Below are 27,548 nucleotides of genomic sequence, written 5' to 3' on the forward strand. Positions count from 1 at the left end.
CACTGCTACCGAAGAGTGTTAATATTGAGTTAGGCAAACGCCACATATCTCAATTAGTTTTATGCCCACACATTGTCTAGGCTTTATTCTTTTGTTTAAAGGCAAGAAATATGAAAAGTGGTGGGGATTTCTCAAGTTTGGATAATTATATCACCTATTCCCGCATCTTCTACCCCTCTTCTCAAAAAGAAAATAGGAGAAAAGTAGTTGTGAAATGGCTTCACAGGCCATATGAATACCTGGTTAACTGTATGAGTGCCTATTTATTATGCGAGGCAGATCATTCACACCATAGATTAGCCTTATACTGTATAGCCTATGACTAACGCCTTGAGTTTGTCGATATCCTGTCTAGAGGGAATGTTCTTTTTTTAAATGTATATCTTATATTATAGACTATCGTATGATAGTGTAACGACAATTATTGACAATAACCTTGAACCCCCCAAAAAGTATTGTCATAATCGGGTTTCGGTAGGCCTAGGTTGTTGGGCCATTAACCGAAAGGTACACTGGTTCGAATCCCCGAGCCGGCAAGGTGGAAAAGTCTGCCTTTCTGCCCTTGAGCAAGGCAGTCAACCCCCAACAACAACTGCTCCCAGGGCACTGATGACGTCGATTAAGGCAGCCCCCCGCACCTCTCTGATTTAGAAGGGTTGGGTTAAATGCGGAAGGCACATTTCGATTGAATGCATTCCGTTGTGCAACTGACTAGGTACCCCTTTCCCTTTCTTGTGGCGGGGTGTGGCTTGAAGCAATGAGTGATGTATTTAAAAGGCAATGCCCATTCTGACAGTGTTCCCCAACCCACAACCCAACCCAACCCCTCCCCATTTTTCAACTGGTCGTTCAGAACAGCACTATTTCTGTTTTAATTGAACGTTGCATTCAGTTTTTTTGTACTGAACGCAGCCCGGATCCACAAGAACACAGCTGCCCTAGAAAACACCCATCGACATCCACTATAGAACCAAGGCTGTCGGACGGACATCACTAGGGACAAGCCCTGTACACATTGTGACTTATTTCATTACACCGTACGTCATCTCCACTCAATCTTTTTCCGCTACGGAGAGCATAAGATTGACATTTTAGTAATTTAGCAGACACTCTTATCCAGAGCAACACACAGTAGTGAATGCATACATTTTCGTTATTGTAGCATTGCAAGTGCCCTGATCTATCAACTGAGCCACTCAGGACTAAGCCTCACAATGCAGAACATGATGGAGGAGAGCCTAGTCTCTCGTCAGTGATCACATTTGTTTTGGGAGATTGCAAAATTAAACCTTTTCATTTAAGACAGGAGAAACATTGTTTCAAGTGATAATAAAACATGTTTCACTTAGTTACTTTTCCTCAACTTCTTTCTCTAACTTTCTGCCAAGTCACACTAGCCTACAGAGCTGCTAGGTAGCTAAAATCTTTAAAAGCTATGTTGAAGATACTGTAGCTAGCGACCGCCACCTAATAATTATAATTAAAAACAAACGTCATTACCATTACCAAAAAGTAAAACGTCAGACAACAGTCATATAATATACAGTGCATTCGGAAAGTATTTTTCCATATTTTGTTATGTTTCAGCCTTAAAAAAACAACCTACACACACAATACCCCATAATGACAAAGCGAAAACAGGTTTGTAGAAAGTTTTGCAAACTTATTACAAATAAAAAACAAAGTAAGCTTATTTGCATAAGTATTCAGACCCTTTGCTATGAGACTTGAAATTGTGCTCAGGTGCATCCTGTTTCCATTGATCATCATTGAGATGTTTCTACAACTTGATTGGAGTCCACCTGTGGTAAATTGAATTGATTGGAAATTATTTGGAAAGGCACACATCTGTCTATATAAGGTCCCACAGTTGACAGTGCATGTCAGAACAAAAACCAAGTCATGAGGTCGAAGGAATTGTCTGTAAAGCTCCGTGACAGGATTGTGTCGAGGCACAGATCTGGGGAAGAGTACCACAAAAATGCAGCATTGAAGGTCCCCAAGAACACAGTGGCCTCCATCATTCTTAAATGGAAGAAGTTTGGAACCACAAGCCGTGGTCAGGGTAATGATCAAGAACCTGATGGTCACTCTGAGAGAGCTCCAGAGTTCCTCTGTGGAGATGGGAGAACCTTCCAGATGGACAACCATCTCTGCAGCACTCCACCAATTAGGCCTTTATGGTAGAGTGGCCAGACCGAAGCCACTCCTCAGTATAAGGCACATGACAGCCCGCTTGGAGTTTGCCAAAAGGCACCTAAAGGACTCTCAGACCATGAGAAACATGATTCTCTGGTCTGATGAAACCAAGATTGAACTATTTGGCCTGAATGACAAGCCTCACATCTGGAGAAAACCTGGCATCATCCCTATGGTGAAGCATGGTGTTGGCAGAATCATGATGTGGGGTTGTTTTTCAGGGGCAGGGACTGGGAGACTAGTCAGGATTGAGGGAAAGATGAACGGAGCCAAGTACATGAAAACCTGCTCCAGAGAGTTCAGGACCTCAGACTGGGGGCGAAGGTTCACCTTCCAACAGGACAACGACCCTAAGCACACAGCCAAGACAATGCAGGAGTGGCTTCGGACAAGTCTCTGAATGTCCTCGCTGCCAAAGGTGCTTCAAGAGTCTGAATACTTAGGTAAATGTGATATTTCAGTTTTAAATTTTTATGAAATGTGTAACATTTCTAAAAACCTATTTTTGCTTTGTCATTATGAGATATTGTGTGTAGATTGATGATGATGATTTTTTTCATAAGCATTTTAGAATAAGGCTATAACGTATCAAAATGTGGAAAAAGTCAAGGGGTCTGAATACTTTCCGAATGCACTGTAATTTGCTTAACAGCCAAAGTGTATTATTTGACATTACTATTAATATAGTGTTCACTTATAGGAATGGGTAATTGTTTACACATTGCTACTTATTCGATAAAGCCATCACCGAAAACCACATTTCATCTTGTTCTGTGGTTTGGTAATTCCTGTTCTTTTGACCGACTCTAGCTGCACTAAAGACGACTCAAAGTTTGTAAAAAATGATATGTATGCGGCATCCGTTTCTCAACAGAGCCTTCAACTGCAACATTGCGATACGACTCCATTGCGACGGTCCCCCTTGAAATGAATGCCATCCGGCACCATGCAACGGACTGCTCAGATATAATGTGAATTAGGCATAAGGCACATTTTGTTATTGTATTATGGTTGATTGTAAAGGTCCATGTTGTTTACATTTTGTTAGAATGAGTAGTTACATGCACACAATAATACGATAATTGTGAATCGTCAGATTAATTTGATAGTTTGATTTAAATGTTTACATCCGTTGCAAGAACAGCATTTGACCTAATAATCCTGTTTACATGGACACATCTGAAATAGGCTACTTGATGGGGAAATAGAAATAAACGTTCTACCAAAGCGACCATGTTATTTTAAGAGAAATAGATAAAGATTTTTTACTTTCGCCTGTCTATAGCCCATGTAACCTGAGCCTTCTGCACTCTGGTACTGCTACTAAAGACTGCTGATATTGAGTTAGGCATATACCACATAACTCAATTAGTTGACTGCCCACACTTAGCCTTTATTATTTTGTTTAAAGGGTAGAAATATGAAAGTGGTGGAGATTACTGTAGTTTGGATAATGATATCACCTATTCCCCATTTCCTACCCCTCTGCTTCTCCACCCCATGGCTTCACAGGGTATATGATTAACTGGTTAGTAGAATGAGTGCCTATTTATACGAGGCAGAGAATTCACACCATAGAATAGCCTTATACTGTTTGTCAATATCCTGTCCAGAGGGGATGGTTTATGGTTGTTGTTTTTTGGGAAAGACCAATCTAACAGTCTGCTTTAAGATCAGAAAATAGGCTCAGCAGTTTGCATTATGCGGTTGAATAATATTTACCAGTTGTAGCTTATAATATATTTCCGGTTTCCATTGTACAAGTTATTGTTAAAGGATTTGTCCTACGTAAGCCTGACGTTATTGCATTATTGTTAACATTTAAGACCTATTGTTACAAGTTCACTCTATTCTCTCAAAGGGACCCTAGAGTCTAATAATTTCTACAGTGTTTTTCCCTGGTCCTAATGAATAACTAATGAATCCATATTGAACAGGATGTGTTATCCTGGGGACTGACTGGAGACTGGGTGGGATCTAGCGCTGGCACAATTGTCGTATTATAGTGTAACCGTCCATGGACAATAACTGTGAAAAAATAAATAAACGTCTAATCATCTTAATACATTGATTTTAAGAGAAAGGGAGATTCAACGTTATATTCAAATAGCTACAGTTTTACCCAATAGCAGTTTTACATTTTTTACATGAAATGGGTAAAGTTGGTCGTCCTTTTACTCCTTAACTTGGTGGTCCTTTTACTCATAAACTCTTCAAAGAAACAATGAGCAAACACATAATAATATGATTATTGTGGATAGTCAGATTAATATAATCCATATTATAAAAATCAGGCTACCTGATGGGACTTTTGATAAATGCAGAAAATTGGTAATCAAAATAACAATTCTACCACAGTGACCATGTTATTTTTGCGAAACCTTTTTGATTCTGAGTTGGGACATAAGGTTTGTATGTGAAAACTATTTCTAAGATGCATGCTTTCAGTTTTTCCGAAATCACTTCACTCATAAAAGGGAGACTTTGCTAACGGTGCTGGCATATGCGTAGATCAAATACACAGCTGGAATGCCAATTAAGCTGTTTACATGTCCTAATAATTTGAAAGATTGCTTAGAAAACTAGATGTTTTAATCGGCGTATGCTTACTTCGATTTTGACCTTATGCCAATTAAGATAAGCAAGGAAAGGTGTTTACATGACTATTTCAATACTGGGCCTACTGCTACAATCAGTTTAACATCTATTTATTAGTCTGCATGTAAACATACTCAATGCTGTGAAGTACAATTAGAGATGTTAGTAGTACTGTATAGTCTCCACAGTGAAATGCTCAGAATCTGTCTGTGACTTTCAGACAAACTTGTATGCTGACCAACCCTGGTTAAAGAGTATTGTTTTTTACTGGCATGGTGGTCTATTTAAAACAGTGCAGCTGTTTTTAATTGAACCTTTATTTTAAAACAGAGTCATGTTGAGACCAAGGTCTCTGTTTCAGAGCAGTCTTGTAATTACAAAAATATTGAAGGAATCTCCAGAGTACGCCATCCCTTAGACGAGGCCTGGTCTGGATGCTCTAAATCGCCACAACAGAAAAATTCATACTTTGGCTTATAGAAACATCTATAACAAAAATCACAATCACATCACAATCACATACAATCACATTTTTTGGGCTTGAAAGTGCTAAAATATTAGTGTTATTGGAAGTACTAAAATATTTTGCTGTAGCTCTCTTGAGACATGTTTTGATAGTTGTTTAGTGCTAAAGACTATATACACATTAATGGGATGCTTGCCCATGTTGACTACAATGTTTCCAACAGTTGTGTCAAGTTGGCTGGATATCCTTTGGGGGGTGGACACTTCTTGATACACACGGGAAACTGTTGAGCATGAAAAACCCAGCAGCGTTGCAGTTCTTGACACAAACCGGTGCACCTGGCACCTACTACCATACCCCGTTCAAAGGCATTTAAATATTTTGTCTTGGCCGGTCACCCTCTGAATGGCACACATACACAATTAATGTCTCAATTGTGTGAAGGCTTTATAAATCCTTCTTTAACCTGTCTCCTACCCTTCATCTACACTGATTGAAGTGGATTTAACAAGTGGCATGTGGTAAACTATAAAAATGGACGTTAGACACTGTGTATCACATTTAACAAACCAAACATTCAAATAACGTTATAGAAGGTAAAGTAAAAACCCAAACCAGTCCATGCATCAATACTGGTATATCGCAAAAAAACGGTATACTGCCCAGCCCTACAAGCTATACACAAACACTTGAACTGACCACCTGCTCTGTTTCTCCGCATCTTAGCACACATGCACTCTCATGGAAACACCCAGACATCCACACACACACACACACATATAAACTCAGCAAAAAAAGAAACGTCCTCTCACTGTCAATTGCGTTTATTTTCAGCAAACTCAACATGTGTAAATATTTGTATGAACATAACAAGATTCAACAACTGAGACAAACTGAACAAGTTCCACAGACATGTGACTAACAGAAATGGAATAGTGTGTCCCTGAACAAAGGGGGGTTCAAAATCAAAAGTAACAGTCAATGCAGCTGGTGGCTACACCAGATACTAAGTACTGCAGTGCATCTCCTCATCATGGACTGCACCAGATTTGCCAGTTCTTGCTGTGAGATATTACCCCACTCTTCCACCAAGGCACCTGCAAGTTCCCGGACATTTCTGGGGGGAATGGCCCTAGCCCTCACCCTCCGATCCAACAGGTCCCAAACGTGCTCAATGGGATTGAGATCCGGGTTCTTCGCTGGCCATGGCAGAACACTGACATTACTGTCTTGCAGGAAATCACGCACAGAACGAGCACTATGGCTGGTGGCATTGTCATGCTGGAGGGTCATGTCAGGATGAGCCTGCAGGAAGAGTACCACATGAGGGAGGAGGATGTCTTCCCTGTAACACACAGCGTTGAGATTGCCTGCAATGACAACAAGCTCAGTCCGATGATGCTGTGACACACCGCCCCAGACCATGACGGACCCTCCACCTCCAAATCAATCCCGCTGCAGAGTACAGGCCCTCGGTGTAACGCTCATTCCTTTGACGATAAACACGCATGCGACCATCACCCCTGGTGAGACAAAACCACGACTCATCAGTGAAGAGCACTGTTTGCCAGTCCTGTCCAGCAATGGTGGGTGTGCAGGGGGTGACTGGTGAGGACCTGCCTTACAACAGGCCTACAAGCCCTCAGTCCAGCCTCTCTCAGCCTATTGCGGACAGTCTGAGCACTGATGGAGGGATTGTGCGTTCCTGGTGTAACTCGGGAAGTTGTTGTTGCCATCCTGTACCTGTCCTGCAGGTGTGATGTTCGGATGTACCAATCCTGTGCAGGTGTTGTTACACAAATTCTTTCACTGTGAGACAATCTTAGGCGTCTCACAGTACGGACATTGCAATTTATTGCCCAGGCCACATCTGCAGTCCTCATGCCTCCTCGCAGCATGCCTAAGGCACGTTCACGCAGATGAGTAGGGACCCTGGGCATCTTTCTTTTGGTGTTTTTCAGAGTCCGTAGAAAGGCCTCTTTAGTGTCCTAAGTTTTCATAACTGTGACCTTAATTGCCTACCGTCTGTAAGCTGTTAGTGTCTTAACGACCATTCCACAGGTGCATGTTCATTAATTGTTTATGGTTCATTGAACAAGCATGGGAAACAGTGTTTAAACCCTTTACAATGAAGATCTGTGAAGTTATTTGGATTTTTATGAATTATCTTTGAAAGACAGGGTCCTGAAAAAGGGACGTTTATATACATTCATGCTACACACACATCACAACTTCTGCTACCAGACTCGTATTATATTTGCTAAATACTGCACAATTTGGACTATTGGACTATAAATTCCTGTATTATACTTAAAGTGCCTTCAGAAAGTATTCACACCCTTTGACTTTATCTACATTTTGTTGTGTTACAGCCTGCATTTAAAAATGATTAATGTCTCTGGCCTACACAATACCACATAATGTCAAAGTGTAATTATGTTTTTAGAGATTTTTACAAATTATTATAAATGAAAAGCTGAAATGTCTTGGGTCAATAAGTATTCAACCCCTTCATTATGGCAAGCCTAAATAAGTTGAGGAGAAATATGTTGCTTACCAAGTCACATAATAAGTTACATGGACTCACGCTGTGTGCAATAATAGTGTTTAACATGATTTTTGAATAACTACCTTATCTCTGTACCACAGACATACAATTATCTGTGAAGTCACTCGGTCGAGCAGTGAATTTCAAACACAGATTCAACCACAAAGACGAGGGAGGTTTTCCAATGCCTCGCAAAGAAAGGCACCTATTGGTAGATGGGTAAAAAAAAGGTGACATTAAATATCTCTTTGAGCCTGGTGAAGTTATTAATTACACTTTGGATGTTGTATCAGTAAACCCAGTCACTACAAAGATGCCGGCGTCCTTCCTAACGGAGTTGCCTCCAACGGTGACTTTAAAACAGTTGCAAAGTTTAATGCATGTGATAGGAGAAAACAGGATGGATCAACAACATTGTAGTTGCTACACAATACTAACCTAAATGACAGAGTGAAAAGAAGGAAGCCTGTAATGAATAAAACATATTCCAAAACATGCATCCTGTTTGCAATAAGGCACTAAATTAAAACTTGTCCTGAATAAAAAGTSTTATGTTTGGGGCAAATCCAACACAACACATCACTGAGTACCACTCCTCATATGTTCAAGCATGGTGGTGGCTGCCTCAGGTTATGGGTATGCTTGTCTAGTAATGATGAACAACCAACTTGACAGAGCTTGAAGAATTTTTWAAAGAATAATGTGCAAATGTTGTACAAACCCGGTATGCAAAGCTCTTAGAGACTTACCCAGAAATACTCAGAGCTGTAATCACTGCCAAATGTGATCATAACATGTATTGACTCAGGGGTGTGAATACTTATGTAAATTAGATATTTCTGTATATCATTTTCAATACATTAGCAAAAAAAAATCTAAAAACATGTTTAAATGGGTGAGAAAAATCAATTTAATCAATTTTGAATTCAGGCTTTAACCCAACAAAAAGTGGAATAAGTCAAAGTGTATGAATACTTTCTGAAGGGACTGTATGGGTGAAATGTTTATTCTATTCTACTGAGCCATTTACTTTATGTTCGTATTCTTATCGTTTATTATTTCTTACTGTTGTTGCATTGTCAAGAAGGAACCTGCAAGTATGCATTTCATTGGACAGTGTATACCATATCTACATACGAATAATAAAACTTGAAACATACCTATTAGTGGGACCGAGTGGCGCAGCGGTCTAAGGCACTGCATCGCAGTGCTAGAGGCGTCACTACAGATTCGAGTTCGATCCCGGACTGTATCACAACCGGCCATGATCTGGTGTCCCATAGGGCGGCTCACAATTGGCCCAGCGTCGTTTGGGTTAGGGGAGGCTTTGGCCGGGGTAGGCAGTCATTGTAAATAAGAATTTCTTCTTAACTGACTTGCCTAGTTAAATAAAGGTTAAATAAAATGAAAAATAAAAACGTGTATGTATATATAAGTAGCCTTCGGAAAATATTCAGACCCCTTCACTTTTTCCACATTTTGTTACATTACAGACTTATTCTAAAATTGATTAAATAATAAACAATCCTCAGCAATCTATACACAATACCCCATAATGACAAAGTGAAAACAGGTTTTTAGAAAAACAGATACCTCATTGTCCTCTTGCTCAGTTGTGCACTGGGGCCTCCCACTCCTCTTTCTATTCTGGTTAGAGCCAGTTTACGCTGTTCTGTGGAAGGAAGTAGTACACAGCGTTGTATGAGATCTTCAGTTTAGTGGCAATTTCTCGCACCGTCATTTCTCAGAACAAGAATAGACTGAAGAGTATCAGGAGAACGTTTTTTGTTTCTGGCCATTTTGAGCCTGTAATCGAACCCACAAGTGCTGATGCTCCAGATACTCAACTAGTCTAAAGAATGCCAGTTTTATTGCTTCTTTAATCAGAACAACAGTTTTCAGCTGTGCTAACATAATTGCAAAAGGAATTTCTAATGATCAATTAACCTTTTAAAATGAGAAACTTGGATTAGCTAACACAACGTGCCATTGGAACACAGGAGTGATGGTTGCTGATAATGGGCCTCTGTACACATATGTAGATATTCCATAAAGATCAGCCGTTTCCAGCTATAATAATCATTTACAACATTAACAATGTCTACACAGTATTTCTGATCAATTTGATGTTATTTTAATGGACAAAAAATTTGCTTTTCTTTCGAAAACAAGGACATTTCTAAGTGACCCCAAACTTTTGAATGGTAGTGTATATAAATAAAATTAAAATATAGGACAAAACACACATCACGACAAGAGAGACAACACAAGACTACATAAAGATAGAGCTAAGACAACAACATAGCAAGGCAGCAATACATGACAACACAACATGGCAGCAGAACAACATGGTAGCAGCGCAAAACATGGTACAAGCATTATTGGGCACAGATAACAGCACAAAGGGCAAGAAGGTAGAGACAGCAATACATCATACAAAGCAGCCACAACTGTCAGTAAGAGTGTCCATGGCTGAGTCTTTGAATGAAGAGATTGAGATAAAACTGTCCAGTTTGAGTGTTTGTTGCAGCTCGTTCCAGTCGCAAGCTGCAGCGAACTGAAAAGATGAGCGAACCAGGGATGTGTGTGTTTGGGGACCTTTAACAGAATGTGACTGGCAGAACAGGTGTTGTATGTGGAGGATAAGGTTTGAGGGTTTTATTAGTAAGCATCAACCAGTGGGTCTTGCAATGGGTATACAGAGGAGTATAGAGTGCAGTGATGTGTCCTATAAGGAGTGTTGGTGGAAAATCTGATGGCCGAATTGTAAATAACATTTAGCCGCTCGAGAGCACCCTCACCCTTTACTTAAAAATGATGTCTCCGTAATCTAGCATGGGTAGGATGGTCATCTGAATTAGGGTTAGTTTGGCAGCTGGGGTGAAAGAGGAACGATTACGATAGAGGAATCCAAGTCTAGATTTAACTTTAGCCTGCAGCTTTAATATGTGCTGAGAGAAGGAGTGTACCGTCTAGCCATACTCACAAGTACTTGTATGAGGTGACTACCTCAAGCTCTAAACCCTCAGAGGTATTAATCACATCTGTGGGGAGAGGGGCATTCTTCTTACCAAACCACATGACCTTTGTTTTGGAGGTGTTCAGAACAAGATTAAGGGTAGAGAAAGATTGTTGAACACTAAGAAAGCTTTGTTGTAGAGAGTTTAACACAAAATCTGGGGAGGAGTCAGCTGAGTATAAGACTATCATCTGCATATAAATGGATGAGAGAGCTTCCTACTGCCTGAGCTATGTTGTTGATGTAAATTGAGAAGAGTGTGGTGCCTAGGATTGAGCTTTGGTGTACTCCCTTTGCCGACAGGCAGTGGCTGAGACAGCAGATGTTCTGACTTTATACACTGCACTCTTTGATAGAAATGGTTAGCAAACCAGGCCAAAGACCCCTCAGACACCAATACTCCTTAGCTGGCCCACGAGAATGGAATGGTCTACCATTCAAAGTGCAAAAATTCCCAAAATATAATTCAACCCCCTAACATATGGAGTCTTAGCATGAATTAAAAAGTGCTTATATTTGTTTCCTGAAGCTCCATAGACAAGTGAGTAAAAATAGCAGCACAACATTGATTAGAATCAAGGGCAATGGTAACGTCATTGAGGACCTTTAAGGTTGCAGTGACACATCCATAACCTGAGCGGATACCAGATTGCATACCAGAGAGAATAACATAGACATCAAGAAAGCCAGTCAGTTGATTATTGACARGTTTTTCCAACAATTTTGATAAACTGGGCCAAATAGAAGGCCTATAACAGTTAGGATCAGCTTAATCTCCCACTTTAAATAAAGGACGAACTGTGGCTGCCTTCCAAGCAATGGGAACCTCCCCAGAAAGGAGAGACAGGTTTAAAAAGTTGAAGATAGGCATGGCGATGATAGGGGCAGCAACCTTAAAGAAGAAAGGGTCTAAACCATCTGATCCAGATGTTTTTTGGGGGTCAAGTTTMAGGAGCTCCTTTAGTACATTGGACTCAGTGACCACCTGCAGGGATAAACTTTGTTGTGGGCAGGGGAAAAAGCGGGAGAAGCGTCAGGGCTAGTCACATTAGAAGGGGTGGGAGATGAGGAAATGTTGGACGGGCAAGGAGGCATGGCAAATAGGAATCCTGACTTAATGAAGTGGTGATTAAAGTGCTCAGCCATGTGCTTCTCGTCAGTAACAACCACATCATCAACATTAAGGGACATGGGCAGCTGTGCGGAAGAGGGTTTATTCTCCAGGTCTTTAACTGCTTTCCAGAACTTCTTGGGGTTAGACCCACAAAGAGAGAACTGCTCCTTAAAGTAAATAACTTTGGCTTTCTGGATAGCCTGAGTGCAGTTATTTCTCAATTGTCTGAACGAGAGCCAGTCAGCCTGAGTATGCGTTTGCCGAGCCTTTCGCCAAATGCAATTCTTGAGGTGGAGTAACTCTGCAAGATCACGGTCGAACCAGGTGCTGAACTTAAAAAAAAAAAACTTTAAAAAAAATACCAATGAAAATTTCAAAAAAGGAAGTCCACGCTTCTTCGACAGAGGGGATCAAGCTGATTCTATACCATTTTACAGATCCCACAGTCGACAGTGCATGTCAGAGCAAAAACCAAGCCATGAGGTTGAAGGAATGGTCCGTAGAGCTCCGAGACAGGATTGTGTCAAGGCACAGACCTGGGGAAGAGTACCAAAAAATGTCTGCAGCATTGAAGGTCCCCAAGAAAACAATGGCTGCCATCATTTTGAGATTAGAGAAGCTTCCAGAAGGACAACCATTCTGCAGCACTCCACCAATCAGTGCTTTAATGTAGAGTGGCCAGATGGATGCCACTCCTCAATGAAAGGCACATGACAGGCCACTTGGAGGTTGCCAAAAAGCACCTAAAGGACTCTCAGACCATGAAAAACAAGATTCTCTGCTGTGCCAAGCTTGTAGCATCATACTTAATTAAGGATCAGCGTCCCGTCAACGGGACAGTTGTAAATCATTCAGCGCGTTATGTCAAGATTGCTGATTTTAGAGTAACAACAAATGTCTGTACATAGAAGTGTCTTATATCGGCTGAAAGCTTAAATTCTTGTTAATATAACTGCACTGTACAATTTACAGTAGCTATTATCTAGGGGAAAAAATGCCATGCTATTGTTTGAGGAGAGCTCCTAACAACAAAACTGTTTTTTCACCACGATAGGTTTGATAAATTCACCTCTGAAGGTGAAATGTGTACTTACATTCTGAAATCTTGCTCTGATTTATCATCCAAAGGGTCCCAGAGATAACATTAAGTGTCGTTTTGTTAGATAAAATCATTTTTCATATCCTAAAAAGGTCCATATAGCATGCACGATTGATTTTGTATTTCCACTCGTTCAATTTGCAAAGAAAGGAATCTGTGAAAATCTCACCCTAAACGTTGTTTCAAAGAGACAAATCATGTTCGTATCTATTCCTCTGAGATCCTAGAAGGTAACAAGACTTCACTTATTCATTAGGGGTATAGTATATCCTATAGGACATCATATTTGGTCAGAGAGCGACACCTTCATGGCACGCCGATGACACGGGCGGCCATCACTTGAACGACTGTATCTTTATCAAACAAAGCTAGCTAGATAGCCAATGCGCTGGGCTTCACGGGAGTATCCGTAAACCATGTATAAGTCGTAAAATGTAGCTTCTAACCTTGTACGACAGCATGCCTTTTTATTTTGGACATTATGAGGATATTCAGAGTTCTGAAGTTATGAAAACTGGTTGTTTTGCAAATGTTGAACTTATAATATGGCTACTAATACTTGGAAAGCTAAATCAAAGTCCAAGTATACAGATTTGACAATATTCTTGCGGAAAAATGGAATATGAATGCGAATGTCTCCTTCATGATTTGCACTAATGTACCTGGGGACTTCAAGTTATCCATCTGAAACTTTGCACATACACTGCTGCCATCTTGTGGACACTATCGGAATTACAACCAGAGTGATGGCTATGATTGTATCCGGCGCAGACAGAGATGGCCGCCTCGCTTCGCGTTCTTAGGAAACTATGCAGTATTTTGTTTTTTTAACTTCTCTAGGATATGTGGGACGGGAAGCGGTGGGAACTGAAAAAAGAGTGATTAGAAATCCAGTATTCCAATGAAACTCATTGAACAGACAGTGACTTAATTTTTATTTTATTTTTATGGTTAGTCCTCCTGGTTTTGCCTGCTACATAAGTTCTGTTATACTTACAGATATGATTCAAACAGTTTTAGAAACTTCAGAGTGTTTTCTATCCAAATCTACTAATATGCATATCTTATATTCTGGGGATGAGTAGAAGGAAGTTGAAATTGGGCACGCTATTTATCCAATAGTGAATTTGCTGCCCCCTATCCTAGAGAGGTTTTAATGTATTATTTCTTACACTGTTACCCCAGGAAATCTTAAGACTTATTACATACAGCCGGGAGGAACTATTGGATATAAGAGCAACGTCAATTTACCAACATTACGACCAGGAATACGACTTTCCCGAAACGGATCATCTGTTTGGTCCACCACCCAGGACAATGGATCTGATCCCAGCAGGTGACCCAAAACAATGGCACCGCAGAAGGGGCAGACGGAGCGGTCTTCTGGTCAGGCTCTGTAGACGGGCACATTACCCACCGCTCCCGAGTATACTACTAGCCAATGTCCAGTCTCTTGACAACAAGGCAGACGAAATCCGAGCAAGGGTTGCCTTCCAGAGAGACATCAGAGATTGTAACATTCTCTGTTTCACGGAAACATGGCTCACTCGGGATACGTTATCAGAGTCGGTACAGCCACCTGGTTTCTTCACGCATCGCGCCGACAGAAACAAACATCTCTCTGGTAAGAAGAAGGGAGGGGGTGTATGCCTTATGAATAACGAGTTGTGGTGTAGTCATAACAACCTACAGGAACTAAAGTCCTTTTGTTCACCTGACCTAGAATTCCTTACAATCAAATGCATTATCAACAGCATTATCTACCAAGAGAATTCTCTTCGATTATAATCACAGTCGTGTACATCCCCCCCAAGCAGACACCTCGACTGCCCTGAAAGAACTTCATTGGACTCTATGTAAACTGGAAACCACATATCCTGAGGCTGCATTTATTGTCGCTGGGGATTTTAACAAGGCTAATCTGAAAACAAGGCTCCCTAAATTATATCAGCATATCGAATGCGCGATCCGGGCTGAAAAAATTCTGGATCATTGTTAGTCTAACTTCCGCGACGCATACAAAGCCCTCCCTCGCCCTCCTTTCGGCAAATCTGACCACGACTCCATTTTGTTGCTCCCAGCCTACAGACAGAAACTAAAACAGGAAACGCCCGTGCTCAGGTCTGTTCAACACTGGTCCGACCAATATGATTCCACGCTTCAAGATTGCTTCGATCACGTGGACAGGGATATGTTCCGGATAGCGTAGGACAACAAATTTCATGTATACGCTGATTCAATGAGCGAGTTTATTAGCAAGTGCATCCGTGATGTTGTWGCCACGGCGACAATTAAAACCTTCCCCAACCAGAAACCGTGGATTGATGGCAGCATTCGCGCAAAACTGAAAGCACGAACCACTGCTTTTAATCAGAGTAAGGCAACCGGAAACATGACCGAATACAAACAGTGTAGCTATTCCCTCCGCAAGGCAATCAAACAAGCTAAGCTTCAGTATAGAGACAAAGTAGAGTTGCAATTCAACGACTCAGACACGAGAGGTATGTGGCAGGGTCTACAGTCAATCACGGACTACAAAAAGAAAACCAGCCACGTGGCGGACCACGATGTGTTGCTCCCCGACAAACTAAACAACTTCTTTGCTCGCTTTGAGGACAATACAGTGCCACCGACACGGCCCGCTACCAAATCCTGCAGACTCTCCACCGCAGCCAACGTGAGTAAAACATTTAAACGCGTTAACCCTGCCAGCCCAGACGGCATCCCTAGCCGTGTCCTCAGAGCATGTGCAGACCAGCTGGCTGGTGTGTTTACGGACATATTCAATCAATTCCTATCCCAATCTGCTGTTCCCACATGCTTCAATAGGGCCACCATTGTTCCTGTTCCCAAGAAGGCTAAGGTAACTGAGCTAAACGACTATCGCCCCGTAGCACTCACTTCCGTCATCATGAAGTGCTTTGAGAGACTAGTCAAGGATCATATCACCTCCACCCTACCTGACACCCTAGATCCACTCCAATTTGCTTACCGCCCCAATAGGTCCACAGACGACGCAATCACACTGCACACTGCCCTAACCCATCTGGACAAGAGGAATACCTATGTAAGAATGCTGTTCATCGACTACAGATCAGGATTTAACACCATAGTACCTTCCAAACTCGTCATTAAGCTCGAGACCCTGGGTCTCGACCCCGCCCTGTGCAACTGGGTCCTGGACTTTCTGACGAGACGCMCCCAGGAGGTAAGGGTAGGAAACAATATCTCCACCCTGCTGATCCTCAACACTGGAGCCTCACAAGGGTGTGTTCTCAGCCCTCTCCTGTACTCCCTGTTCACCCATGACTGCGTGGCCATGCACGCCTCCAACTCAATCATCAAGTTTGCAGACAACACTACAGTGGTAGGCTTGATTACCAACAACGATGAGACGGCCTACATGGAGGAGGTGAGGGCTCTCAGAGTGTGGTGTCAGGAAAATATCCTCACACTCAACATCAACAAAACAAAGGAGATGATTGTGGACTTCAGGAAACAGCAGAGGGAGCACCCCCCTATCCACATCGATGGGACAGTAGTGGAGAAGGTGGAAAGTTTTAAGTTCCTCGGCATACACATCACGGACAAACTGAAATGGTCCACCCACACAGACAGCCTGGTGAAGAATGGGCAACAGCGCCTCTTCAACCTCAGGAGGCTGAAGAAATTTGGCTTGTCACCAAAAACACTCACAAACTTTTACAGATGCATAATCGAGAGCATCCTGTCGGGCTGTATCACCGCCTAGTACGGCAAATGCTCCGCCCACAACCGCAAGGCTCTCCAGAGGGTAGTGAGGTCTGCACAACGCATAGTCCATTTTAGAATAAGGCTCTAATGTAACAAAATGTGGAAAAAGTCAAGGGATCAGAATACTTTCACAAATGCACTGTACATTTGAGTTGTCAACGAACGCAAATTTAAAGTGAAATAAACAAATATGTTAACCATCTCATTGGATTTAGGGTAGAAATGGATGAAAAAAATATCCAATCACTTTGATTCAATGTCATCACATTGAATTGTATTGTTGAAATGACATTGACTCAACCAGTTTGTGCCCAGTGGGTTTCTATTCTGAGTTGTATTGTTTTACTTGTGCACTAAARTGCGGACAGAGTAGAATCATGTTAATTCCCGTGAGTCAGAACTTTCCAAAGAAAGGCATCCTTCTATGGAACTCCTGTCTAAAAAATCAGTCAGTTGTGTATTGCATTTCCTGCAGTTAAAAGTGCAATATGGAGAAATTGTCATTTCCTGGTTGCTAAAATTCTAATAGTTCACCTTATTTCAGTTTCTGTGACAAAACAAGTGTAGAGAATCATTGTACCATGTAAACCGCTGCAATAACCCAAAATATAATATTTTATTTTTAGCTGTTTAAAGCTGGTATAAAAAACGAAAGTAAAAGATAAAAAAACTGAACTTAAAAAYAGGATGCATAGAAATAGTGCACATAGAACAGATCTACCGCTTCATAGACTTTAATGTGAAGATCTATAACTCACGTTTCTATGTGAATTTGGTCTGTCATCTTAAAGTTACATATTGCAGCTTTAAGCTGAAACTTAGGACACTCTGACATAATGGACTTTATACAGTAAATTGCACATTATATGGTTGGACTATTTGTTTCGAAAGGAATACTTTGGGATTTTGGCAATGGATCCCTTTATCTACTTCCCCAGAGTCAAATGAACTCATGGATACCATTTTTCTCTGCATCCAGTATGAAGGAAGTTCATTTCGCGGGCCAATGCTAACTAGCGTTAGCACAATGACTAGACGTTTATGGTATCTATTAGCATACTAGCAGTTTCCATATACTTCCAGTCATTGCGCTAATGCTAGTTAGCAATTGTGCTAATGCTAGTTATCAACTTCCTTCAAATTGCACGCAGAGACATACAAATGGTATCCACAAGTTCATCTGACTCCAGGGAAGTAGATATTAAAGTGCTTCATTCCCAAAATCCTGGAGGGAAAAAATATGGATAGATTTCAGAGTGATACCCGTAATAAGCAGATTGCTGAAGGTGACCAGAAAGAGAGAGAGAGAGAGTGAGGGAGGAAAAGAGAGAGAGAGAGGACATAGAGAGAAACTGGGACAAAGAGGCACAACTTTGGGACTTCTAACTGCACAAAGTAGACCCCCACCCCCACTGGAGCCTAAGGGGCCATAAACTTGCACTTCACACCTCTGTTGCCAGGCCAGGTTGTTAGGATTGCCTTATTCAACTGTGGGGTCAGCCAATCACAGCCAGTCATCTGGGGTCACAGATACCCAATTCCTGCCACTTTCTCTCAGTCTTCAGCAAGCAGTGGCAGAGTGAGGAGCTCTCTTATAAACCTCTGCCCTGCACACCAACAGCTGGGCCACAACCAACTAACCTTTTTCCTGAAGCCCTGGACTCTGACAACACACGCTAGTGTTARTGCGTGCGTCCATGACATAGTAAGTGGACTTTGCTGGGTGTGGGTGTATTGAAAACTGCTTGTTTATGTTTAGGCCAGCCAGTAGGTCTACGGGGGTGTAGTCATTATGGAAACCGTTTACCGTTTAAGAACCAAATGGAAGCAAACAAAGCCAAACGAGTTTCTCTTAGACAAATTCAGGTAGGTCCATCCCTGTTTCATTCTGCTTGCTTCCGCTTAAGGTACAATTCAAACTACAGAATTATAAATATTTAACTTTCATAAAATCACAAGTGTAATACATCAAAATAAAGCTTAAATAAAGCTTGAATTTCGCGCTCTGCAATTTCACTGGGTGTTGGCCAGGTGGCACACTACCATCCCACCTGCCCATAAGAAGTTAGTAAACTATAGTTTTGGCAAGTCGGTTAGGACATCTACTTTGCGCATGACACAAGTCATTTTTCCAACAATTGTTTACAGACAGATTATTTCACTTATAATTCACTGTATCACAATTCCAGTGGGTCAGAAGTTCACATACACTAAGTTGACTGTGCCTTTAAACAGCTTGGAAAATTTCAGAAAATGATGTCATGGCTTTAGAAGCTTATGATAGGCTAATTGACATCATTTGAGTCAATTGGGGGTGTACCTGTGGGAAATTCAAAAGAAATCAGCCAAGACCTCAGAAAACAATTGTAGACCTCCACAAGTTTAGTTCATCCTTGGGAGCAATATCCAAATGTCTGAAGGTACCACGTTCATCTGTACAAACAATAGTACGCAAGTATAAACACCATGGGACCACGCAGCCGTCATACCACTCAGGAAGGAGACGCGTTCTGTCTCCTAGAGATTAACGTACTTTGGTGCGAAAAGTGCAAATCAATCCCAGAACAACAGCAAAGGACCTCGTGAATATGCTGGGGGAAACAGGTAGAAAAGCATCTATATCCACAGTAAAACAAGTCCTATATCGACATAACCTGAAAGGCCGCTCAGCAAGGAAGAAGCCACTGCTCCAAACTGCCATAAAAAAGCCAGACTACGGTTTGCAACTGCATATGGGGACAAAGATCATACTTTTTGGAGAAATGTCCTCTGGTCTGATGAAACAAAAATAGAACTGTTTGGCCATAATGACCATCGTTATGTTTGGAGTAAAAAGGGGGAGGATTGCACTCCGAAGAACACCATCCCAACTGTGAAGCATGGGGGTGGCAGCATCATGTTGTGGAGGTGCTTTGCTGCAGGAGGGACTGGTGCACTTCACAAAATAGATGGCATCATGAGGGTAGACAATTATGTGGATATATTGAAGCAACTTCTCAGGACATCAGTCAGGAAGTTAAAGCTTGGTCGCAAATGGGTCTTCCAAATGGACAATGATCCCAAGCATACTTCCAAAGTTGTGGCTTAAGGACAGCAAAGTCAAGGTATTGGAGGGGCCATCACAAAGCCCTGACCTGAATCCTACAGAAAATTTGTGGGCAGAACTGAAAAAGCATGTGSGAGCAAGGAGGCCTACAAACCTGACTCAGTTATACCATCTTTGTCAGGAGGAATGGGCCAAAATTCACCCAAGTTATTGTGGGAAGCTTGTGGAAGGCTGCCCGAAATGTTTGACCCAGGTTAAACAATTTAAAGGCAGTTCTACCAAATACTAATTGAGTGTATGTAAACTTCTGACCCACTGGGAATGTGATGAAAGAAATTAAAGCTGAAATAATGGGACTAATGGGACCCCATTTAAATTTCAGGGGACACCACATGGGTCCCCGGACCCATGTTTGGGTACCACTGTGACCTCTATCTGCTTGCTTCCTCTCTCTGTGTCTTCTCTGCTTCCTCCTGCATTGCAGCCTGCCTCAGCATCACCACTGTCTGCCTCACCACTGTCTGTGTCACTACTCTCTGTAAAACAGTTTTTTTTTTCAATAGATTTTTATATATTTAAGAATAATATTGAATTGTCTTTTTTATTTAAATTGTCTTTATATTTCAATAAATGTTAGGCCCCACATGCTGTCCCAAAACATAATGGCATAAAAGTGCATTCTAACAGTGTAAAAGGCCCTTAGTTGACTCTAATAATTTGTTTCTCTTCACATAGGTATAGAATACAACATTTTTATCTGTTATTTAAGATAAAAAAATCTCTCCAGGGTCCCTATATATATTTCAGGGGACCCCTCAAGCTAGGAAACCCTGTACTACTAACCTCTCTCTCTCTGCTTGCATCCTCTCTCTGTGTCTTCTTTGCCTCCTGCATTGCAGCCTGCCTCACCACTGTCTGTCTCACTACTCTCTGTAGCTAGGTTTCCATCCAAATGGCGACAGATTTTCATGAGAATATTCTAAAATCTGCATTAAAACAATATGCGCATGTGTGTGATGACGTACTGCACATAAAAATACTGTTTACAGTTAAATTCCCATGTAACGAATAATAAATACAAGTTAAATAGGTTTCCATTGCATTTTCAACTCTACTGATGGTTTTCGTGAAAAAATTGTGCTATATAGCGAGTGTGCCCACTCTGGTATTGGCGCGTGTGCTCTAGCCAACAGTGCGGCAGGGTGCAGATAAAGTACTCTATCTGCATGTTGTTAGCTAGAGCGCACATATAGCCGTAATGAGATTATCATGGACAAAAGAGTGAGATGGGTATAGAATACAACATTTTAATACAGTATGTTTGATAAGATAAATAATTCTCATAAAGATGGCACCAGAGAAGAAGGCTGACGTTTTAGGTGTTCCTATCCAATTGTGTTTTTTTGTTTGTTTCTTTGCGTTGTTTGTAACTTATTTTTTAACTTATTTTGTACATAATGTTGCTGCTACCGTCTCTTATGACCGAAATTAACTTCTGGACATCAGAACTGCGAGTACTCACCACAAACTGGCAGAATCCTTTTTTTCCTTTAACGAGTCTGACGAGCCTGACGTGAATGACTTACTGCTTTCCCGGGAACAGGCTCAGATCCCTGTCGTTTGCGTGAAGTGAAGGCGAAGAAAAAGGGGCCAGAGGGCGGGCTGCCTTCTGAGAATTTGTAGACGATCGAATAAACCCCCACTGACTTCCATTTTGCTAGACAACGTGCAATCTTTGGAAAATAAAATCGATGGCCTACGCGGAAGATTAAACTACCAATGGAACATTCAAAACTGTAATATCTTATGCTTCACGGAGTCATGGCTGAACGACGACATTATCAACATACAGCGCGCTGGTTATACGCTGTATCGGCAGGATAGAACAGCGGCATCTGGTAAGACAAGGGGCGGAGCACAATGTATTTTTGTAAATAACAGCTGGTGCACGATATCTAAGGAAGCCTCGAGGTTTTGCTCGACTGAGGTAGAGTATCTCAAGATAAGCTGTAGACCAGACTATCTACCTAGAGAGTTTTCATCTGTATTTTTTCGTAGCTGTCTACATACCACCACAGACCGATGCTGGCACTAAGGCCGCCCTCAATGAGCTGTATTCCGCCATAAGCAAACAGGAAAATGCTCACCCAGAGGCGGCGTTCCTCGTGGCCTGGGACTTAAATGCAGGGAAACTTAAATCGGTCTTACCAAATGTCTATCAGCATGTTAAATGTGCAACCATAGGGGAAAAAAACTCTGGACCACCTTCACTCGACACACAGAGACGCATGCAAAGCTCTCCCTCGCCCTCCATTTGGCAAATCTGACCATAATTCTATCGACTCGATCAATAAAAAAGTGGTCAGATGAAGCAGATGCTAAACTACAGGACTGTTTTGCTAGCACAGACTGGAACATGTTCCGGGATTCCTCCGATGGCATTGAGGAGTCCACCACATCAGTCATTGGCTTCATCAATAAGTGCATCGATGACGTCGTCCACACAGTGACCGTACGCACATACCCCAACCAGAAGCTGTGGATTACAGGCAACACCCACACTGAGCTAAAGGCTAGAGCTGCCACTTTCAAGGAACGGGATTCTAACCCGGAAGCTTATAAGAAATCCTGCTATGCCCTCCGACGAACCATCAAACAGGCAAAGCGTCAATACAGGACTAAGATTGAATCGTACTACACCGGCTCTGATGCTCGTCGGATGTTGCAGGGCTTGCAAACCATTACAGACTGCACAGGGAAGCACAGCCGAGAGCTGCCCAGTGACTCAAGCCTACCAGACGAGCTAAACTACTTCTATGCTCGCTTTGAGGAAACTAACACTGAAACATGCATGAGAGGACCAGCTGTTCCGGACGACTGTGTGATCACACTTTCCGCAGCCGATACATGTAAGACCTTTAAACAGGTCAATATTCACAAGGCCGCAGGGCCAGATGGATTACCAGGACGTGTACTACGAGCATGCGCTGACCAACTGGCAAGTGTCTTCACTGACATTTTCAATCTCTCTCTGTCCGAGTCTGTAATACCAACATGTTTTAAGCAGACCACCATAGTCCCTGTGCCCAAGAACACTAAGGTAACCTGCCTAAATGACTACCGACCCGTAGCACTCACGTCTGTAGCCATGAAGTGCTTTGAAAGGCTGTTCATGGCTCACATCAACGCCATTATCCCAGAAACCCTAGACTCCAATTTGCATACCACTCAACAGATCCACAGATAATGCAATATATATTGCACTCCACACTGCCCTTTCCCACCTGGACAAAAGGAACACCTATGTGAGAATGCTATTCATTGACTACAGCTCAACATTCAACACCATAGTGCCCTCAAAGCTCAACACTAAGCTAAGGACCCTGGGACTAAACACCTCCCTCTGCAACTGGATCCTGGACTTCCTGACCGGCGGCCCCCAGGTGGTAAGAGTAGGTAACAACACATCCGCCACGCTGATCCTCAACACAGGGGCCCCTCAGGGGTGCATGCTCAGTCCCCTCCTGTACTCCCTGTTCACTCATGACTGCATGGCCAGTCACGACTCCAACACCATCATTAAGTTTGCCCATGACACAACAGTGGTAGGCCTGATCACCGACAACGACGAGACAGCCTATAGGGAGGAGGTCAGAGACCTGGTCATGTGGTGCCAGGACAACAACCTCTCCCTCAACGTGATCAAGACAAAGGAGATGATTGTGAACTACAGAAAAAAGAGGACAGAGCACGCCCCCATTCTCATTGACGGGGCTGTAGTGGAGCAGGTTGAGAGCTTCAAATTCCTTGGTGTCCACATCACCAACAAACTAACATGATCCAAGCACACCAAGACAGTCGTGAAGAGGGCACGACAAAACCTATTCCCCCTCATGAGACTGAAAATATTTGGCATGGGTCCTCATATCCCCAAAAGGTTCTACAGCTGCACCATCGAGAGCATCGTGACTGGTTGTGTCACTGCCTGGTATGGCAACTGCTCAGCCTCCGACCGCAAGGCACTACAGAGGGTAGTGTGTACGGCCCAGTACATCACTGGGACAAAGCTTCCTACCGTCCAGGACCTCTATACCGGCGGTGTCAGAGGAAGGCCTTAAATATTTTCAAAGACTCCAACCACCCTAGTCATAGACTGTTCTCTCTGTTACCGCACGGCAAGCGGTACCGGAGTGCCAAGTCTAGGTCCAGGAGGCTTCTAAACAGCTTCTACCCCCAAGCCACTCCTGAACATCTAATCAAATGGCTACCCAGACTTTTTGCATTTCCCCCCCCCCCCTTTACACCATTGCTGCTTTCTGTTGTTATCATCTATGCATAGCCACTTTAATAACTCTACCTACATGTACATATTACTTCAATTACCTCGACTAACTGGTGCCCCCGCACATTGACTCTGTACCAGTACCCCCCTGTACATCGTCTCGCTATTGTTATTTTACTGCTGCTCTTTAATTACTTGTTACTTTTATTTCTCTCTGTTTTTAAACTGCATTGTTGGTTAGGGGCTCGTAAATAAGCATTTCACTAAGGTGACACCTGTTGTATTTGGGGCATGTGACAAATAAAATGTAATACATTTAAAAAAAAAACATTTTATATGTCAAATGGCAGCCAAGCATCGATGAACATGTCACCAGAATAAGACCCTCAATGTTTATTGGAAAGGAGCATCTAGCTCATCATCTAGCACTTTCACCACCTTGTAAAGTTAATCAYAACTTATTTAATCTTTAGCCTTATAAGACGTCTCGTAGTGGGAGGACCACACGTCATCACGTGACTCCAAGTTTACTTCGATATGATGGTTATTATATCAATATTTGCACATTAAAAGCATTTCCACTGACATTTCTCGCATAATTAATTTCACCCACACAAAAAGATACTACCTTGTCTGGCTATTTTGTTTTTGTCAACATTTGTAAATTTTAACAAAAATGTACTGTTTCCATCAGACATGCCATTAAATTTTTTTTTATCCGGCATGTACTTTACTCGCATAAAACGATTGGATGGAAACCTGGATAGTAAAGCAAATTTATTCTGTTATGAGAATTTATTTATCCTATCTTTTGTTAAGATTATATCTTAATTTCAGTCAACTGCTCCTGCTTAGGTCAGGCTCCTTTTAAAGTTAGGTTCTAACTTCATCCTTCTAGCCAGCTAGTTATAGCTAATGTTAGCTAGCTATCTGGCTAACAGTAGCTAGAGCCCTTGCACTAGCTAGCTAGCTAGCCACCTGACTGAAATATAGATATATTTTTTGAGGGATATCTGTTGACAAGGCAGGAGTCGATGGACATTTTGCCAGCTTTGGCCTGGGCTGAGGTAGTTTGTTTCACGTCTCGGCCTGTGCCGTGGGCAGTTTTCTGTTGGTGAATGAATGCGCTGCTAACAATGCAAATCTGGGGGTATCAGGCAAACATTTGTATTTGTATTTACTATGGATCCCCATTACTCTTCCTGGGGTTCAGCAAACTTAAGGCAGTTTATACCATTTTAAAAACATTACAATACATTCACCGATTTCACAACAGACTGTGTGCCCTCAGGCCTCTACTCTACCACTACCACGTATCTACAGTACTAAACCCATGTGTATGTATAGTATGTATCTTATCGTATATGTGTGTGTGTGTGTGTATGCATGTGTCTGTGCCAATGTATGTGTTGCTTCACAGTTCCCGCTGTTCCATAAGGTGTTTTTTATCAGTTTTTTAAAAATCAAATTTTACTGCTTGCGTCAGTTACTTGATATGGAATAGAGTTCCATGTAGTCATGGCTCTATGTAGTACTGTGTGCCTCCCATAGTATAGTCTCTTCTGGACTTGGGGACTGTGAAGAGACCTCTTGTGGCATGTCTTGTGGGGTATGCATGGGTGTCCGAGCTGTGTGCCAGTAGTTTAGACAGACAGCTCGGTGCATTCAACCTCTCATAAATAAAAGTAGTGATGAAGTCATTCTCTCCTCTACTTTCAGCCAGGAGAGATTTGACATGCATATTATTAATATTAGCTCTCTGTGTACATCCAAGGGCCAGCCTTGCTGCCCTGTTCTGAGCCAATTGCAATTTTCCTAAGTCCTTTTTTGTGGCACCTGACCACATGACTGAACAGTAGTCAAGGTTTGACAAACTAGAGCCTGTAGGACCTGCCTTGTTGATAGTGTTGTTAAGAAGGCAGAGCATCGCTTTATTAAAGACAGACTTCTCCCCATTTTAGCTACTACTGCATCAATATGTTTTGACCATGACAGTTTACAATCTAGTGTTACTCAACCTGCTCAATTTCCACATGATTTATTACAAGATTTAGTTGAGGTTTAGGGTTTAGTGAGTGTATTGTTCCAAATACAATGCTTTTAGTTTTTAAAATATTTAGGGCTAACTTATTCCTTGCCACCCACTCTGAAACTAACTGCAGCTCTTTGAGTGTTGCAGTCATTTCAGTCGCTTTAGTATAACAAGCATAACCGAATCATGATTCCATTCGTTCACAGAGGCAGGTGTAATTAGAACTCAGATCAATAATATTAGCGTTCAGACCATTGATAAATGCTCGGAACGCAATAATATGTGGGTAAACGATAATTAACWAAATAAAAAGGTGAGTAAATTCAATTTCACAAATAAAAAGGGGCATAAATGGCATTTACCCTTCCACTAAGTCCCTGGCTGCAACTACCAAACACTTGCTCTGTCTAATTTGTAGACATACTGTATCAACTGTATTAAATTGTACCTTTTTCAATTACACAAATGAACACCCATCAAAATAAAGTTATTTCTTCTCTTTCTTGTGATGTACAGTAAGTGTCGAGACGGTGTGTTAATCTTAGACGAAGCTTTAGCGTTCTTATAGATTCAACTGAAAGCCAATGTATCCCACAAAACCCATTTTCTTGACAGATCATTACTTAAACATTTCCGAGGTCGTAACGTTAACAGGAAAAAATGACAGCAAAAGTATGAAAGAGTCGCAGGAGTAAAATGAAAGTAATCAGTCCAGCGAGATTTAACTGAAGTGGATTTGGCACCCCTAAACACAGGAAAAGACAGATCCTCAGGTGGGCAAGGCATGCATGTTATTTTTATCATGCCTCAGTTTATTGATACATCACACCAGTTTATTGAGTTTGGTTGTTGTACAGTCAAATCTTTAATGTTATCAAACTAGTCTAGAAGCTGGCCATATTTGTAATGAGTGCGCTGAGAGTTGGGAAGCAAGTACAGGAGGTGAGTGTTTTTAAAAAATAAACAAAACACTTCACACGAAACTCAAACAACACACCGACATGAAATAGAGTCAATAACACCTGAGGAAAGAACCAAGGGGAGTAACAGATATAGGGAAGATAATCAAGGAGGTGAAGGAGTCCAGGAAAGTGTCATGTGGCGCTGGTGCGCTTGACGATGGTGACAGGTGTGCGGGATAATCAGCAGCCTGATGACCTAGGTGACCGATGACCGAGGCCGGAGAGGGAGTATACGTGACATATTGAACATATTGAACGTATAGGTCAGAATCCTCAAGGAAATTGACAAGGGGATTTAAATGGAGGCTTAAAGGCAAAATCCTTAATTTGTTGGGGGGAAAAATCTGCCCTGCCACTTGGTTTGCTCCAAAGCAATGGGATGAGGATGGAGAAATGTCACCACACTTAAATTCATAAATGGAGCTATGGT

At 41.9% G+C, this 27,548-nt stretch overlaps 1 protein-coding gene across 4 annotated transcripts in view; it reads left to right on the plus strand.

Annotated features, from left to right (window-relative positions):
• The window catches only part of LOC111975342 (volume-regulated anion channel subunit LRRC8C), a 45,925-nt gene that overhangs the window by 395 nt on the left and 17,982 nt on the right, over positions 1–27,548 (plus strand). Inside the window, exon 1 of one of the 4 annotated variants that reach the window (XM_024003573.2) lies at positions 18,376–18,501. The exons of the other annotated variants lie outside the window; for them this stretch is intronic. The gene's annotated coding sequence lies outside the window, so the exon portion shown is untranslated. Of the gene's footprint in view, positions 1–18,375; positions 18,502–27,548 lie in introns of those variants that run through there. 4 annotated transcript variants of the gene reach the window in all.

This window comes from Salvelinus sp. IW2-2015, linkage group LG16, assembly GCF_002910315.2.
Source record: "Salvelinus sp. IW2-2015 linkage group LG16, ASM291031v2, whole genome shotgun sequence".
Lineage (NCBI taxonomy): Eukaryota > Metazoa > Chordata > Actinopteri > Salmoniformes > Salmonidae > Salvelinus > Salvelinus sp. IW2-2015.